This window comes from Pleurodeles waltl, chromosome 2_2, assembly GCF_031143425.1.
Source record: "Pleurodeles waltl isolate 20211129_DDA chromosome 2_2, aPleWal1.hap1.20221129, whole genome shotgun sequence".
In the NCBI taxonomy this organism is placed as follows: Eukaryota; Metazoa; Chordata; class Amphibia; order Caudata; family Salamandridae; genus Pleurodeles; species Pleurodeles waltl.
The window spans coordinates 322601905-322618552 of NC_090439.1; positions in this window are offsets into that span (position 1 = coordinate 322601905).

Sequence of the window (16648 nt, forward strand, 5' to 3'; positions counted from 1 at the left end):
TGTGGGTAGGCCTAGCGCCCGCGACAGGAAACGCCCCAAAGCGCAACGTGGACACATCAACATTTTTGGAAGAAAACAGAGGTGTTTTTTGAGAAGTGCCTACCTGTAGATTTTGGCCTCTAGCTCAGCCGGCACCTAGGGAAACCTACCAAACCTGTGCATTTCTGAAAACTAGAGACCTAGGGCAATCCAAGGAGGGTTGACTCGCGGGGCTCGGACCAGGTTCTGTTACCCAGAATCCTTTGCAAACCTCAAAAAGTGGCTAAAAAAACAAGTTTTCCTCACATTTCGGTGACAGAAAGTTCTGGAATCTGAGAGGAGCCACAAATTTTCTTCCACCCGGCGTTCCCCCAAGTCTCCCGATAAAAATGATACCTCACTTGTGTGGGTAGGCCTAGCGCCCGCGACAGGAAACGCCCCAAAGCGCAACGTGGACACATCCAAATTTTTGGAAGAAAACAGAGGTGTTTTTTGAGAAGTGCCTACCTGTAGATTTTGGCCTCTAGCTCAGCCGGCACATAGGGAAACCTACCAAACCTGTGCATTTCTGAAAACTAGAGACCTAGGGGAATCCAAGGAGGGGTGACTTGCGGGGCTCGGACCAGGTTCTGTTACCCAGAATCCTTTGCAAACCTCAAAAAGTGGCCAAAAAAACAAGTTTTCCTCACATTTCGGTGACAGAAAGTTCTGGAATCTGAGAGGAGCCACAAATTCCCTTCCACCCGGCGTTCCCCTAAGTCTCCCGATAAAAATGATACCTCACTTGTGTGGGTAGGCCTAGCGCCCGCGACAGGAAGTGCCCCAAAACAGAACGTGGACACATCACATTTTTTCATAGAAAACAGTGCCTACCTGTGGATTTTGGCCTCTAGCTCAGCCGGCACCTGGGGAAACCTAGCAAACCAGCACATTTTTGAAAACTAGAAACCCAGGGGAATCCAAGATGAGGTGACTTGTGGGGCTCGGACCAGGTTCTGTTACCCAGAATCCTTTGCAAACCTCAAAATGTGGCTAAAATACCACATTTTCCACACATTTCGGTGACAGAAAGTTCTGGAATCTGAGGGGAGCCACAAATTTCCTTCCACCCAGCGTTCCCCCAAGTCTCCCGATAAATATGATACCTCACTTGTGTGGTTAGGCCTGGTGCCTGCGACAGGAATAGATCACACAACGGTCAATGTTGGTCCTTACGTGAGGCAGCTGTTGACCCTGGGGTGATCCATTCCTGACACAGGCACTAGGTGTAGGCACTCAAGTGGGGTAGTGTTTTTATCAGGACAGGTGAGGAGTCACTGGGTGGTAGGAATGTTGTGGATCCCAGCATATTCCTGTAGTTTGTGTGACAGAAATGCGAGAAAAATAGAGTTTTTTTTCAACATTTCAGCTTTGCAGGGTATTCTGGGTAAGAAAACTTTGGGGAATCCAAAAGAAAGTCACACCTCTGTGGACTCTCCCGAATGTCTAGTTTCCAGAAATGTTTGGGTTTAGTGTGTTTCTCTATATGGCCGCCGAATCCAGGACCAAAAACACAGGTGCCTGCCTTACAAAACTAGTTTGTTTTGCCATAGACAATTTTGATGTCTCCACAATATGATTTGGGTGGTGGAATTTGGGGCTGAACTAAATTGGTGAGCTCCCAAGAGAGCACTCTCTCTCTGCTTGCCGCCGCATTCACCTGCTCTCTGGGTTGGCCTAACCCACTATTACCCAGTTGCACGAACAGCTTGCGAAGGGACAGCAGGACTGTCCTCATCACCTCCCTCATAATGTACTGGAAGAGGAGTTTTCGAATGGGACTCCTCTGACTGAAAAATCACTCCCAGAGTCTGCGCCATTGTCCTATCCCTCAGATGCTGTCTCAGTATCTGATGTCTCAGTCTCTGATCCTATGTCAGAGCGGTCCTCTATAACCCGAGTGCAGGCAGCAGTCATCCATCAAGATGCCATCTCTGCTATTGGCTAAACTGTTGCTCTAAAACACTAGCCTACGTAGACAGTCACAAAATCGATGGTGTGTGTGAGATACGTGCAACAGTAGAGGCCACCTTACCTGCGCTTCTTCCCTCAATCAGCACGTACTTTCAAGACACTCAAAAAACACCTTGTCACATACCATTCGTCACAGTCTTTAGCACCTCCTGCACCCAGTCCAACAATCATTATTGGTGCTCCCACTCCCTCCTCCTCGGATTCCCTCATTACCACCCAGCAAAAGTGCCCTTCATCTCTCCATAGACTTTACTAATGTACTCAGCTATTTACATAAAATACAGATGTGCTCTTTGCAGTAGGCATATAAACCTTCTGCGCTTCTTTATGGCACTAAAACTGCCACTAGACAAGTCGGACCCTTTTCCCCCCAGGGAAACCACACACATATTGACAAAAGTGATGTATATATGACAGCCAACCACCTGAAACTCAACTCAAGCAAAACCGAAATAATCCTCTTTGGCCCTCACCAAAAAAACCTGGGACCCCCCATGGTGGCCCACCACGCTAGGCCCTGCACCCACCCCCGCCAACTACGCACGCAACCTCAGCATCATCCTAGACTCCTCCCTCTCTATGACCCAACAAATCAACGCTCTTACCTCCTCATGCTTCAACAAACTCCGTATACTGAAAAACATTCAAATGGATCCCCACAGAGACCAGAAAAACTGTCACTCACGCACTCATCAGCAGCAGGCATGATTACAGAAACGCCCTCTACGCCGGCACCACTCTAAAACTCAAGTGCAAACTACACGCATCCAGAACTCAGCAGCACGACTCATCCTCGACCTCCACCGACACGAACACATCTCTCCACACCTCAAATCCCTCCACTGGCTCCCCATTGACAAAAGGATCACCTTCAAGATCCTCATCCTCACACACAAATCACTCCACAACACAGGCCCTGCCTACCTCAACGAGAGTCACCTTCCACACCCCCACACGAAACGTCCGTTCAGCTGACCTCTCTCTCGCCTCTGACCCCCGCATCAAACACACCACCACCGGGGGCAGATCCTTCTCCTACATTGCACCCAAAACATGGAATGCACTCACAACCCACATTCGCAAGACCCAAAACCTACTTCTTTTCAGGAAGGGCCTCAAAACCTGGCTTTTTGAACAGTGAACCTCCTAGCCCCTTTCCCTCCCCCCATCCCCCCCCCAGCGCCTTGAGACCCTCACAGGTGAGTAGCGCGCTTTATAAATCTCTTTGATACAGATCTACCTATATATATATATATATATAAATATATATCTACATAGATATATCCATGTACCTAGATATATCTATCTACATAGATATATATATAGATATATACATATATTTTTTTTTAGTTGTTGTATGGTTTCCTTGGGGGCCAAAATGGCCCCCAGGGAAACCCTACAACATCTAAAAACAAAATTGCCCCCACAGGGGGTCACCCTGCCCACGGGCGACCCCCTGTCATTTCAATTTTTTTATTTTTTATTTTTTCTGAAAAAAAAAAAAATCCCCTTGGGGGGGGGGGGGGCGCAATCGCGCCCCCCACCCTCCCCCCCAGGGGGCACCTACCTTTTTTTTTTTTTAAGAAAATTATGCCGGGGGGGGGGCGGCCTGTTTTCCGGGGGGGGGGCCGCCCCCCAAAAGTGAAATCCCTGGTGTCTAGTGGGGTTTCCTGGCCCCCAATCGCAGCTGTGCTGCGATCGGGGGCTAGGAAACCGTTTCAGAAGGCCTCATAAGAAAGGGGAGACTCTCCCCTTTCTTACGAGGCCTTCTGAAACTGTTTCTGCACAGCTGCGATCGGGGGCCAGAAACAGTTTCAGAAGGCCTCGTAAGAAAGGGGAGAGTCTCCCCTTTCTTACGAGGCCTTTTCAAAATGTTTCCTGACCCCCCCGATCGCAGCTGTGCTGCGATCGGGGGAGCCAGGAAACCTGAAAGTGTTTCCTGGCCCCCGATCGCAGCACCGCTGCGACCGGGGGCCAGGAAACACTTTCAGGAAGGCCTCGTAAGAAAGGGGAGACTCTCCCCTTTCTTACGAGGCCTTCCCGAACGTGTAATAGGCCGTTTTCCCCATGAAAGCAGGAAGCGGCCGCAAGGCTGCTTCCTGCTTTCATGGGGAAAACACCTTTGCAACGTCAGCGCGCCTCGCGGCGCGCTGACGTCACAAAGGGGCGGGTGGAGGCGGGGGGAGACACGGTAGCTTCCGTGTCTCCCGGGGGGGAAAAAAAATAAATAAATAAATCCTCGGGTGCGATGCACCCGAGGATTTATTAATGCCCTTCCTGGTGTCGGCCACTGGTCGTGACCCGCACCAGGGAGGGTGTGTGGGCGTTGGCCAGTGGCCGACGCCCGCACTTAAGAGGTTAAGAAAGCAAGCAATGTGAACCTTCTGTCCTATACTAGAGCAGGGAGTAAGAAGGGGAAGGGCCTAACTGGGTGAGGAGAATAGTGTTAGTGAGACCCTGGATCATCAAAAGTAAACTAACACATCTGCACAAACAGATATATCACCAATACTGTCAGGCTCTTACCTTTTTACAGGAGTGAAATGGGCACAATATGGTTCCCTACTTCCCTGCAAGTCAAACAGATTACAAAAAAAATGGTCTAACCCACCAGGACGAAGGGAAGAAAGCTGATCAATGCGAAAACCAAACCGCCACCTGACGACTTCGGGGTTGCTTGCCTTCACATCTTCTACAAACAGATAACAAGATTTAGGCCCTCATTAAAACATTGGCGGTAAATGGCACTTACCGCCATGCAGAAGACCGCCAACATACCGCCGCGGCTGCGGAATTCCGCCAAAGCTATTACGACCCACAGCTCAGAAACCGCCAAAATCTAGACACCCACAAAAGTCTGCCTCACCAAAGGTCAGTGATAAACTGGCGATAACAAAACCTCCACCGTCACGCCAACAAGAATACGCCCACACTATCACGACCCACGAATCCACGTGGCGGTCTTTCAACCGCGGTATTCCATTGGCGTACACACCGCCGCGCTCAAAATACAAACACATTTACAAAACACAGCCACATTGGACAAATCGAAATACACCCACCTGATACACATACAAACACCACTCCCACACACCCAATACAATTATAATGCACACCCACATTACCCACAAACCCTTACTACCAAAAAGTTTGAAGAAGGCCAGAGAGACAGCAAAGCAAAGACAACACCAGCATACAGAGGCACACAACACCATCACACATAGACATCCACGCACAAAACACTGCATACCCCTAAACATCACCCCACACACCACAACACACACCACCTCACACATCACCGACACCACCCCATGGCACCACAAAGACACCCCAGGTTTTCTGAGGAGGAGCTCAGGGTCATGGTGGAGGAAATCATCCGGGTAGAGCCATAGCTAGGAAGATGGAGCTATAGCGCAGAATCCTGGACGGGGTCAATGCAGTGGGACAGCACCCAAGAACACAGGATGACTTCAGGAAGAGGTGGAACGACCTACGGGGGAAGGTGCGTTCCGTGGTCTCAAGACACCACATTGCGGTTCAGAGGGCTGGCGGCGGACCCCCACCTCCTGCCCCATAACTAACAACATGGGAGGAGCAGGTCTTGGCTATACTGCATCCTGAGGGCCTCGCAGGAGTAGCTGGAGGAATGGACTCTGGTAAGTTAAATCTTTCACTACTTCATCCCCCACCCTACCTGCAAGCTATCACATACCCCCACCCTCGCCCTCACCCCATCACTCCAACTCCTCACATATGTCCCACTATCACAAACCACACATCCCAACACCAAGCCCTGCATGCAACAACAAAGCATGGACACCCATCACCAATGCATGTCCACTACACATACCCACACAGACCCCTAAACAACTATCACACAAGGTCCTACACAGGAATGGAAGCACTGGGGTACAGGATCACCCACCCATTGCACACAATGGCACACACAGATGCAATAATCATGCCTTTACACCCCTGCAGGACCCCTGACAGGAGGTTCCAGACATGTCCACTCCACCCACAGAAGAGGCCCACAGTGATGACAGCAGCTCTGTCCAACTGGATCTAGATGACCAGCCCGGCCCATCTGGGACCTCGGGACAGTCAGTTCCCCTGACACAGTCACAGGCCACCACAGAGCCTCCCCCTCTGGAAACACCAGCACAGCATGCACCCAGCAGGTCCATACCTCTGTCCCCAGGACACGTCAAGCAGCAGTGTGTCCACCACTACAGGGAACCCAGGCTAACCCACCATCCCAAGAACAGCAGGGACTAGGGGCAGTAGTAGTGGGCACACGGTTCAGGGGCAGAGGCCCAGAAAAACCAGGGAACTGGGAGGGCTGCTGTGCGACAGGGGGAGGACAGGCCCATGGAACCCACTCTCCACGAGGCCCTCTCCAACATCATGGGAGCCTACCATCATTTCCAGGAGACGATGGCAACGGTACTGGCAAAGTTTCAGGAAACCAAGCGGCTGCAGGAGGAACAGTATTTGGGGTTCAGGGAGGAACTCAAATCCATCAATACCACTCTGGGCACCATTGTAGGGGTGCTGAAGGACCTCGTGAACACCAGGAGGGACACTGTGGCACAACAAGGGGCCCCTGACACTAGCCTGGATGATGAACTGCGTAGTGCAGAGGGCTGCTGTGTCTGTAATGTCCGCCAACGGTAGAGGTATTGCATGCACTGAACATGTCTTTCTACTTTCTTCCCCCCCTCTTTGTGGTCTCCCTGCTCTTGTGTGCATTAGCATCATAAGGCGGAGGAGCTGTGCCACCGGAGCAGGAGGGAGCTGCATCCCACATGGCCCTGGAGGGCGAGACTATGGACTCAGAATTTACCAGTGGGACGGAGGGCGAGGGGAGCTCCACGGCGGGGACAGGAGCTGAGACCAGCGACACCGACTCCTCCTCTGATGGGAGCTCCCTTGCGGTGGCGGGCCCCTCTGTGCCCACCACATCTACAGGTACAACCGCCACCCCCCTACCAGCGCCGCCCTCCCAGCAGCCCCTCAGCGTGTGCCCCGTGGCCGCTCACCCAGGAGGGTGGGCATCTCCTTCGCCCCAAGCACCTCAGCCCCTGCCCCAGTCAGCCCTGATGCCCTCAGTGAGGAGGCCATTGACCTCCTCAGATACCTCATTGTTGGGCAGTCTACCATTCTGAATGCCATCCAGGGTGTAGAGAGGCAGTTGCAATAGACAAATGCATACCTGGAGGGCATTCATTCTGGCCAGGAAGCCCAACAGCGAGCATTTCAGACTCTGTCCTCAGTACTGATGGCAGCCATTGTCCTTGTGTCCAACCTCCCCCCTCCAACTTCCTCCACCCAGACCCAATCCCCAATACCTCAGCCTATCCCAAGCACACCATCAGACCAGCATGCACACACCTCAAAACACAAGGATAGCTCTGGCAAACATAAGCACCACACATCCCACAGGCACTCACACAAGCATCATACCCATGCACACATGCCAACATCCACTGCCTCCACTGTGTCTCCCTCCTCCACGTCCGCCACCTCCCTCCCTGTCACGTCTCCACTCACTCCTGCATGCACTCCATCTTCTGCCACTACCTCCATCACCAGCACGCCCATCACAACACACCGCTCATGTGCACTCGCCACCCCACTACCATTCACACATCCCCTGTGTCCTCTCCCAGTGTGTCTGTGAGCACTCCTCCCAAACAACACAAACGCAGTCACACACCCACCCAACAGCCATCCACCTCACGACAGCCTCCAGCCCATGCACCTTCACCCAAAGACAGCAAACAAACACCTCCTTTCTCCACTCCCAAATCCCCTCCATCTACCTGTCCCAGTGTGTTTAAAAAACTTTTCCTGTCAAACCTTGATCTATTCCCTTCACCTCCCCCACCCCTTCCGTCCCCTAGGGCTCACCTTTCCAGGTCCCAACCCAGCACCTCAGCCACCACATTTCACCGGAAGCAGTGGTGCCAGCAGTAACCGGCTTCTGGAGTGCGCCAAGCAGCATGGCAGACAGTGTCCCAAGGAGCGAGGCCAAGCACATTCCCCCACCTCCAAAACAAAAGAAGTTGCCCGGAGGGAGAAGGCCAAAACACCTGCCACCAAGGGCTCAGCCAGGACAACAGTTGGGAGTGGCAAGACAGCTGCGCCACCATCCAAGGTGGGGAAGGGCCAGAGAAAGAAAGGGAAGTCGCCGCCAACCTGCATGGCGGACAAGACCACCACCGGCACCACCACATGCACCGCCGCCATGGGCACCACCGCTCAGGATACCGCTGCCAGCAGCAGGCTCAGTGAGCCCTCCACTAGCACCGCTGCTCACGACACCGCCGCCAGCAGCGCGCTCACCGCCGTCAGCAGCACGCTCAGTGAGCCCCCCACCAGCACCACTGCCCAATGAGCGCCGCAAGCACTGCCGCTACTGAGCCCGCCGCCAGCACCGCCAGCGGCCACACCACATCCTGTGCCAGCGGCACCACTGCAGACATGGCTGCCATCCCCAGTGGTCATTCGTACGAGGCTGGTGGTAAGTTCCAGGGACCTGGACAGCTTCCATGTTGCCCCTCTGTCAGTGGAGTGTCAGATCCACTACCTCAGTCCTTGGCAGGATGAAGCACTCTGGGCACCAAGCCCCCTCCAGAACCAGTGGAGTATCACATCCACTACCTCAGTCCTTGGCAGGATGAAGCACTCGGAGCACCAAGCCCCCTCCAGAACCAGTGGGGTATCACATCCACTACCTCAGTCCTTGGCAGGATGAAGCACTCTGGGCACCAAGCCCCCTCCAGAACCAGTGGAGTATCACATCCACTACCTCAGTCAATGGCAGGATGAAGCACTCTGGGCACCAAGCCCCCTCCAGAACCAGTAGAGTATCACATCCACTACCTCATTCCTTGGCACGATGAAGCACTCTGGGCACCAGGCCCCTTCCAGAACCAGTGGGGACTGTTATCCACTTGAGAGACTGTGGCTTTGCACTCCCCAGGATGCAGCAGTGGGCAGATCACCCACTGGAGAGACTTGTGAGACTGTGGCTTTGCACTCCCCAGGATAAAGCAGTAGGCAAACCACCCACTGGAGAGACTTGTGAGACTGTGGCTTTGCACTCCCCAGGATGCAGCAGTGGGCAAACCACCCACTGGAGAGACTTGTGAGACTGTGGCTTTGCACTCCCCAGGATAAAGCAGTGGGCAAACCACCCACTGGAGAGACTTGTGAGACTGTACCTTTGCACTCCTCAGGATAAAGCAGTGGGCAAACCACCCACTGGAGAGATTTGTGAGACTGTGGCTTTGCACTCCCCAGGATAAAGCAGTGGGCAAACCACCTACTGGAGAGACTTATTAGACGTGGCTTTGCACTCCCAATGATAAAGCAGTGAGCAAACCACCCACTGGAGAGACTTGTGAGACTGTGGCTTTGCACTCCCCAGGATTAAGCAGTGGGCAATCCATCCACTGGAGAGACTTGTGAGACTGTTGCTTTGCACTCCCCAGGATACCTCAATGGGCATGGAGCCCCCTCGTGGAGCTGGCATCGTGCACTCATCCGGCTGAGGTGCCCCCCCCCTTCCCTTCCTCCTGAGGTGCCTGTTTTACTTCGATCTGATGCCCCTGCAGTGTTCTCTCTGTTTGGATTGGGTATTGAGTGTGAACCTCGCCCATGCATGGTCCACGGACTATGTAGGTGTAGTACATGGACTTGAATTCTTGGTATACATATTTGTTAATAGAGTATATATATTTTTGAGTAATAAATTTTTCCTGATTACAGTCGTTCAACTCATTTCCTTTTGTCCTTGCGTTCTTCCAGGTGGGGTTGGGGGGGAATGTAATGTTTCAGCATGTATTGGTGTGTTTTGTTTTGGGTGAGGGTGGTGGTGGGGGGTGTTGCATGTGTGTGTCACTCTCTTTTCCATACCCCCTCCCCTGTGTCGTAGGTGCAGTACTCACCGTGGTCATTGTCGCCGTCGGTCGTGGTCCTGGTAGAGGAGCAGGAAGACTATTGCAGAGAGAATTTGGAGTTCCGGCTCCATGGCGTCCTGGTACCTAGTGGGGTGTGTAGAGGTGAGAGTTTTCTCTTCCAAGTCCTGTTTCCGCAGTGTTTTTGTTCGCGTTGAATCCACCCAGGAAAAGGTGGCGGATTGGCCTCTCATAATGGTGTGGGCGGTACATTGTCTTCCGTCTGTCTGTTGGCGGTGACCGCCATGCTGTTTGTTTGTACCGCCATTGTGATTGGAGTGTTAAAGTGGCAGTCTATGTTGGTGGATTCCGCCATGGTCGTGATTCAATTTTTTTTACCGCCGGCCTGTTGGCGGTCTTACCGCTGCTTTAACACCGACCGCCAAGGTTATAATGAGGGCCTTAGTGCTCAAAACATCTTCAAATGTGAGTAACTAATATAATGTGAACCAATTTCCAAATTACCTAACGTTCCCTTCTCCTTAGTTGAGTGAGCTGTTTTTTTCCGGCTTGTATTCACCCTATCTATAAGACAGAACCCATCAATGATGAATGCATGTACATTGCAATATATATTGCTTTGTACTCTTAATCTTTCTAGCACCTACCTATATTGTCTAAGGGTCTGAAAGTTCATTGAATTCTATATCCTAATTCAAACAAAACAATTCCTGCTGGAATACATAAGGATTAAAAATATTGTTCATTGTTCAGTTCCGCATAATAGTCAGAGGTTTTATGTAATTTTTAGATTCCTTGTGTTATCAGCTTTCATAAGTTCAACCACGACCCTGTAATGATAATTCTGTGTTTCTTTCTCTTTCATATTAACCTTAATCGGTTGTACCAACAAGTTCTTTCAAGTTTCAAAACACTTCATGCAACAGTTCATTTATTCTTTTCCAGTAATCCATCAGATAAGTAATTTCAATTATTTTTAGCACAGGTGCCTTAAGTGTACTACCCAGAGTGAAGAGATTGCCCCTTATGTGTTGTCCATATGTATTTTGAAGATTGCCGTGGGCTCCACCATGCACACCATGAAGGAAAATGAAGCCTGATGAATCAGAGGCCTAAGGAGAAACCTGCCTCAAATCCCAGAAGAGTGGAGAACACCAAGTGGTGGGGGCTGCGGAGGGCTGAGCTGAAGAAGGGCATTAGAGCAGGTCACCGATAGGAACAGGGAAGAAGACACAGATGCCAACAGGTGAGCAGGGTTCCAGAGCAGGTGAGTATGGGGGTAGACTTTCCCAGAATGACGAGCAGTCATTCACGGTGCAATGTGCAACCTTAAAGGCTACAAACTCCACCTCCTTAAAGGAACTGCACAGTCAGGACGCTATGCATGCAGGGCACCTGGCAGAACCCCCCCTAAGGGTCTCCCCACAGGCTTGGGCTTGTCAGCGTACCAACAGTGAAAGAGGCATATAAGGTGATGTGTATGTGATACGCAGGTACCCAAGTGCAGTCTTCAGGTCCATACCCTTTCCAATTAATCAGATAATACAGTCTTTGACGTATTCGTTTAGAGTAAAATATTACCTCACATTTCAATACAGGTTATCCACAACAATAGTTGGGGAGTGGTTTAGGGAGTATAGTTCCAGGGGCAACTGGTTTTAACAAAGACATATGGAATACTCTGTGTACTCGTATTTGTGACCGCAATTCCAGTTTTATGGTGACATCATTGATCTTCCTTACCATCGGGTAAGGGTCTATGGGGGTCATTCCAACCCTGGCGGTCGGTGTTAAAGCGGCGGCCAACCCGCCAACAGGCAGGCGGTAAAAAAAATGGAATTCTGACCCTGGCGGGAACCGCCAACAGAGACTGCCACTTTAACACTCCGACCGCCACGGCGGGACAAACAAACAGCGCGGCGGTGACCGCCAACAGACAGGCGGGAGACAATGTACCGCCCACCCTATCACAACCCACCAATCCGCCACCTTTTCCGGGGCGGTAGCCCCGCCGATAAAAACACGTCGGAAACAGACATTACGAACGGAAAACGCTCACCTCTACACACTCCACGAGGAATCTGGACAGCATGGAACCCGAACTACACATCCTACCAGCTATTGTCTTCCTGCTCCTCTACCAGGAGCACGAACGCCGCCGCAGAAGACAACAGTGAGTACTGCACCTACGACACAGGGGAGGGGGAGGCAAAGAATTACGGGGACACACATACGCGACACACCCACCCTCACCCTCACCCACAACTACATACACATCAATGCAGAGCAACAACTCAGAGTGACACCCCCCGGAAGAATGCAAAGGCAAAAATAAATGATCCTGAAATTTGAAGTATATTGTACGGCTAAGTAAAAAAATATATCAAACATCTCCAACTATATATACATATGTAAATTGTCCAGTCCAAATTGGGTATCAGCCATTGTTCGTGGGCCAATGGGCCTCAACACATGGGCAAAGCCCACACACGATACCCGGCTCCAATGGAGAGAACACTGCAGGGGCATCAGATAGCAAAACTACAGGCACCTCAGGGGGAAGGGAACGGGGGGCACCTCAGCCAGATGAGTCCACGACGCCAGATCCACGAGGGGCCTCCCTGGCCACTGTTCAATCCTGGGGAGTGCAAAGCCACAGTCTCACAAGTCTCTATAGTGGATGGATTGCCCACTGTGCCATCCTGGGGAGTGCAAAGCCACAGTCTCACAAGTCTCTACAGTGGGTGGGTTGCCCACTGTGCCATCCTGGGGAGTGCAAAGCCACAGTCTCACAAGTGGATTACAGACTCCACTGGTTCTGGAGGAGGCATGGTGCCCAGAGTGTTTCGTGCAGCCCTGCCCGACACAGTTGCGGTCCTGCCCCTTCTGCCAAGGGGCCAGCGGTGCTTGAGACGGCGGTGCCCAGCGGAGCGGTGCTTGAGTAGAAGGGCCCAGCGGGGCGGTGCTTGAGACGGCGGTGCCCAGCGGAGCGGTGCTTGAGTTGAAGGGCCCAGCGGAGCGGTGCTTGAGACGGCGGTGCCCAGCGGGGCGGTGCTTGAGACGGCGGTGCCCAGCGGAGCGGTGCTTGAGTAGAAGGGCTCAGCGGAGCGGTGCTTGAGATGAAGGGCCCAGTTCAGCGGTGCTTGAGATGAAGGGCCCAGCGGAGCGGTGCTTGAGTTGAAGGGCCCAGCGGAGCGGTGCTTGAGTTGAAGGGCCCTGTTCAGCGGTTCTTGACTTGAAGGGCCCTGTTCAGCGGTTCTTGACTTGAAGGGCCCTGTTCAGCGGTTCTTGACTTGAAGGGGCCTGTTCAGCGGTTCTTGACTTGAATGGCCCTGTTCAGCGGTGCTTGAGTTGAAGGGCCCTGTTCAGCGGTTCTTGACTTGAAGGGCCCTGTTCAGTGGTTCTTGACTTGAAGGGCCCTGTTCAGCGGTTCTTGACTTGAAGGGCCCTGTTCAGCGGTTCTTGACTTGAAGGGCCCTGTTCAGCGATTCTTGACTTGAAGGGCCCTGTTCAGCAGTGCTTGAGTTGAAGGGCCCTGTTCAGCGGTTCTTGACTTGAAGGGCCCTGTTCAGCGGTTCTTGACTTGAAGGGCCCTGTTCAGCGGTTCTTGACTTGAAGGGCCCTGTTCAGCGGTTCTTGACTTGAAGGGCCCTGTTCAGCGGTTCTTGAGATGGCGTGCCCTGTTCAGCGGTGCTTGAGATGGCGGTGCCCTGTTCAGCGGTGCTTGCCTTGGCAGTCCTTGCCATGTTCAGCGTTGCTTGAGTTGGCGCTCCTTCATTGCCCAGCTGGGCTGTGGCTGGCGCTCCTTCATTGCACAGCTGGGCTGTGGCTGGCGGGGCCCTCCTGGGCAGCTGGGCTGGGGCTGGCGGGGCCCTCCTGGGCAGCTTGGCTGGGGCTGGTGGGGCCCTCCTGGGCAGCTTGGCTGGGGCTGGCGGGGCCCTCCTGGGCAGCTTGGCTGGGTCTGGCGGGCCCTCCTGGGCAGCTTGGCTGGGGCTGCCGGGGCCCTCCTGGGCAGCTTGGCTGGGGCTGGCGGGGCCCTCCTGGGCAGCTTGGCTGGGGCTGGCGGGGCCCTCCTGGGCAGCTGGGCTGGGGTTGGTGGGGCCCTCCTGGTCAGCTGGGCTGGGGCTGGCGGGGCCCTCCTGGGCAGCTCGCCTGCTGCCGGACTTGTCGGGCGTGCTGCCCTTGCCACCCTTCCCTGCTCGTCTGTGGCCCTTTCCTCCCTTTGCCGGTGTGCCAGGTGGCACCCCACTCCCTGACGGTGCCAGGGTAGTGCTTGTGGAGCCTGCTGTCTTTGGCCTCTCACGCCGGGCACTGGCTTTCTTTGCTTTTTTTGCAGGGGGTGGGCTGGCCGTCTCTTTACTCCCAGCCGAAGTAGCTGGGCTTGAAGGTGGTGGACTCCAAAATCCTTGGACTATTTTCTTAGTAGGTCCAGGTTTTGTGGTGGCTGAGGTGCTGATTGGAGCCTTATGAGATGGAGGGGGGGGGTCAGTTGCTGGAAAGAGGTCAAGGTTGGAAAGGAAAATCAATTTAGTAAGACAGGGACGGGTAGTTGTAGTGGGTATGGGAGTGGAGGAAGAGGATGTGGTTGTAGGAGAGTGAAGTCTGGTGTCTTTGGGTGCAGGTGCTTGTGCTGGAGGCTGTTGTGAGGTGGATGGCTGTTGGGTGGGTGACTGCCTGCGTTTGTGTGGTTTGGAAGAGGGGGTGACAGACACACTGGGAGAGGACACAGGGGACGTGTAAATGGTAGTGGGGGTGGTGACTGCATGTGTGCGGAGTGTTCTGGTGGGTGTGCTGGTGATGGACGTAGTGGCTGAAGATGTTGTGCATGCAAGTGTGAGTGGAGACGTCACAGGGAGTGAGGAGGGAGACGAGGAGGAGGGGGACACAGAGGAGGCAGTGGCTGTTGGCATGTCTGCATGTGGATGTTGCTTGTGTGAATGCTTGTGTGATGTGTGGTGCTTATGTCTGGATGAGCTTCTCTTGGGTGTTGAGGTGTGTGCAGGCTGGTCTGATGGTGTGTCTGGGATAGGCAGAGGTACAGGGGAGTGGGACTGGGTTGAGGAAGTTGGAGGAGGGAGGCAGGAGACAGGGACAATGGCTGCCGTCAGTGCTGAGGCCAGAGCGTTGAACGATCGCTGATGGGCAGCCTGACCCGAATGAATGCCCTCCAGGTATGCATTACTCCGGTGCACCTCCCTTTCTACACCCTGGATGGCATTCAAAAGGGTAGACTGCCCAACAATGAGCGTCCTCAGGAGGTCAATGACCTCCTCACTGAGGGCAGCAGGGGTAACTAGGGAAGGGCCTGAGGTGCCGGGGGCGAAGGAGATGCACACCTTCCTGGGTGAGCGGGCACGGGGCGAAGGCTGAGGGGCTGCTGGGAGGGCGGAGCTGGCGCGCTGGGTGGCGGCTGTACCTGTTGTTGCGGTGGGCACGGATGTAGCCGCCACCACAAGGGAGCTCCCTTCCGAGGACGTGTCTGTGTCGCTGGTGTCACCACGTGTCCCAGCTGTGGAGCTCCCCTCGCCCTCCGTCTCACTGGTGAAATCAGAGTCAGTTGCATGGCCCTCCATGGCCATGTGAGATGCAGCTCCCTCGTGCTCCGATGCCACTTCTCCTCCGCCTGATGATGCTAATGCACACATGAACAGGAAGACCACAAAAAAAGGGGGGGGGGTGGAGAAACAAAGACATGTTGAGTGCATGCATTGGCGACACCGTTGGCGGAGAGGACAGACATAGAAGCCCCCTGCACTACGCCGCGCACTTGGGGTACACTACTCAATCCGTGGGACATGGCCTACAAGCCTATGGACGACAACTCCACACATAGGTGACACAGGGCCATGATTAGCTGTACTAGACAACCTACAGAGGTGGGGGGCGGGGGTACAGGGCCATGCCTAACGGAGGGGCCTAGCCTACAGAAAACGCCCTGGCCTAGGGATACCCACAGCCCTCCTCCCCCACCCAGACACCTCTAATGTGCGCAAAATCAGCAGAATGTGCTTGTACTCACCCCCTTGTGTCTGCTGTGATGTCCTCACGTACCCATCCAAATCGGGGTAGGCCACCGCCAGGATCCGGGACATCAGGGGGGTCAAAGTACGACTGGCACCCCTCCTACGTTGGGAGGCCATCCCCAGCAGAGCCTCCGCAGTCTTCCTGCTCCCGCGGCGGATGTCCTCCAACCTCTTCCGGCAATGGGTGCCCCGTCTGTTGTGGACCCCCAGGGTCCGGACGTCCTTGGCGATGGCACGCCAAATGTCGATTTTCTGATGGGCGCTGACCTATGTGACATGTGCAGGGGGAGAAAGAAAAACAAACATCACCTTCTGCATGCTCGATGTGAGTGGCCCCCCATCCCCACCCTTGCCATGTGGCACATGCTCTCATCTTTCGTTTGATGCATGCCTCATTCGCTCCCCTCCCCACCATCTTTCATTCACCCCACTCAACCCAGGCATTGGCCACAAAGCATGGTCCCAGTGTACTTACCTGTTGGTCTGGAGGACCGTAGAGTAGCGCATATTGGGGGAGGACCCCATCCACAAGTTTCTCCAATTCTTCAGAAGTGAAGGCAGCCATTGTCTCTTCCAGACCGAGGTCACAGCAGCACTTGCAGTATAGGTCCTCTCCTGTGGATGATCAGGTATCGAGTGATTAAGCAGATGGAAAATGGCGGTCACGCCTGCCGCGGTGCGTACCGCGGCGGTGCTTACCGAGACCGC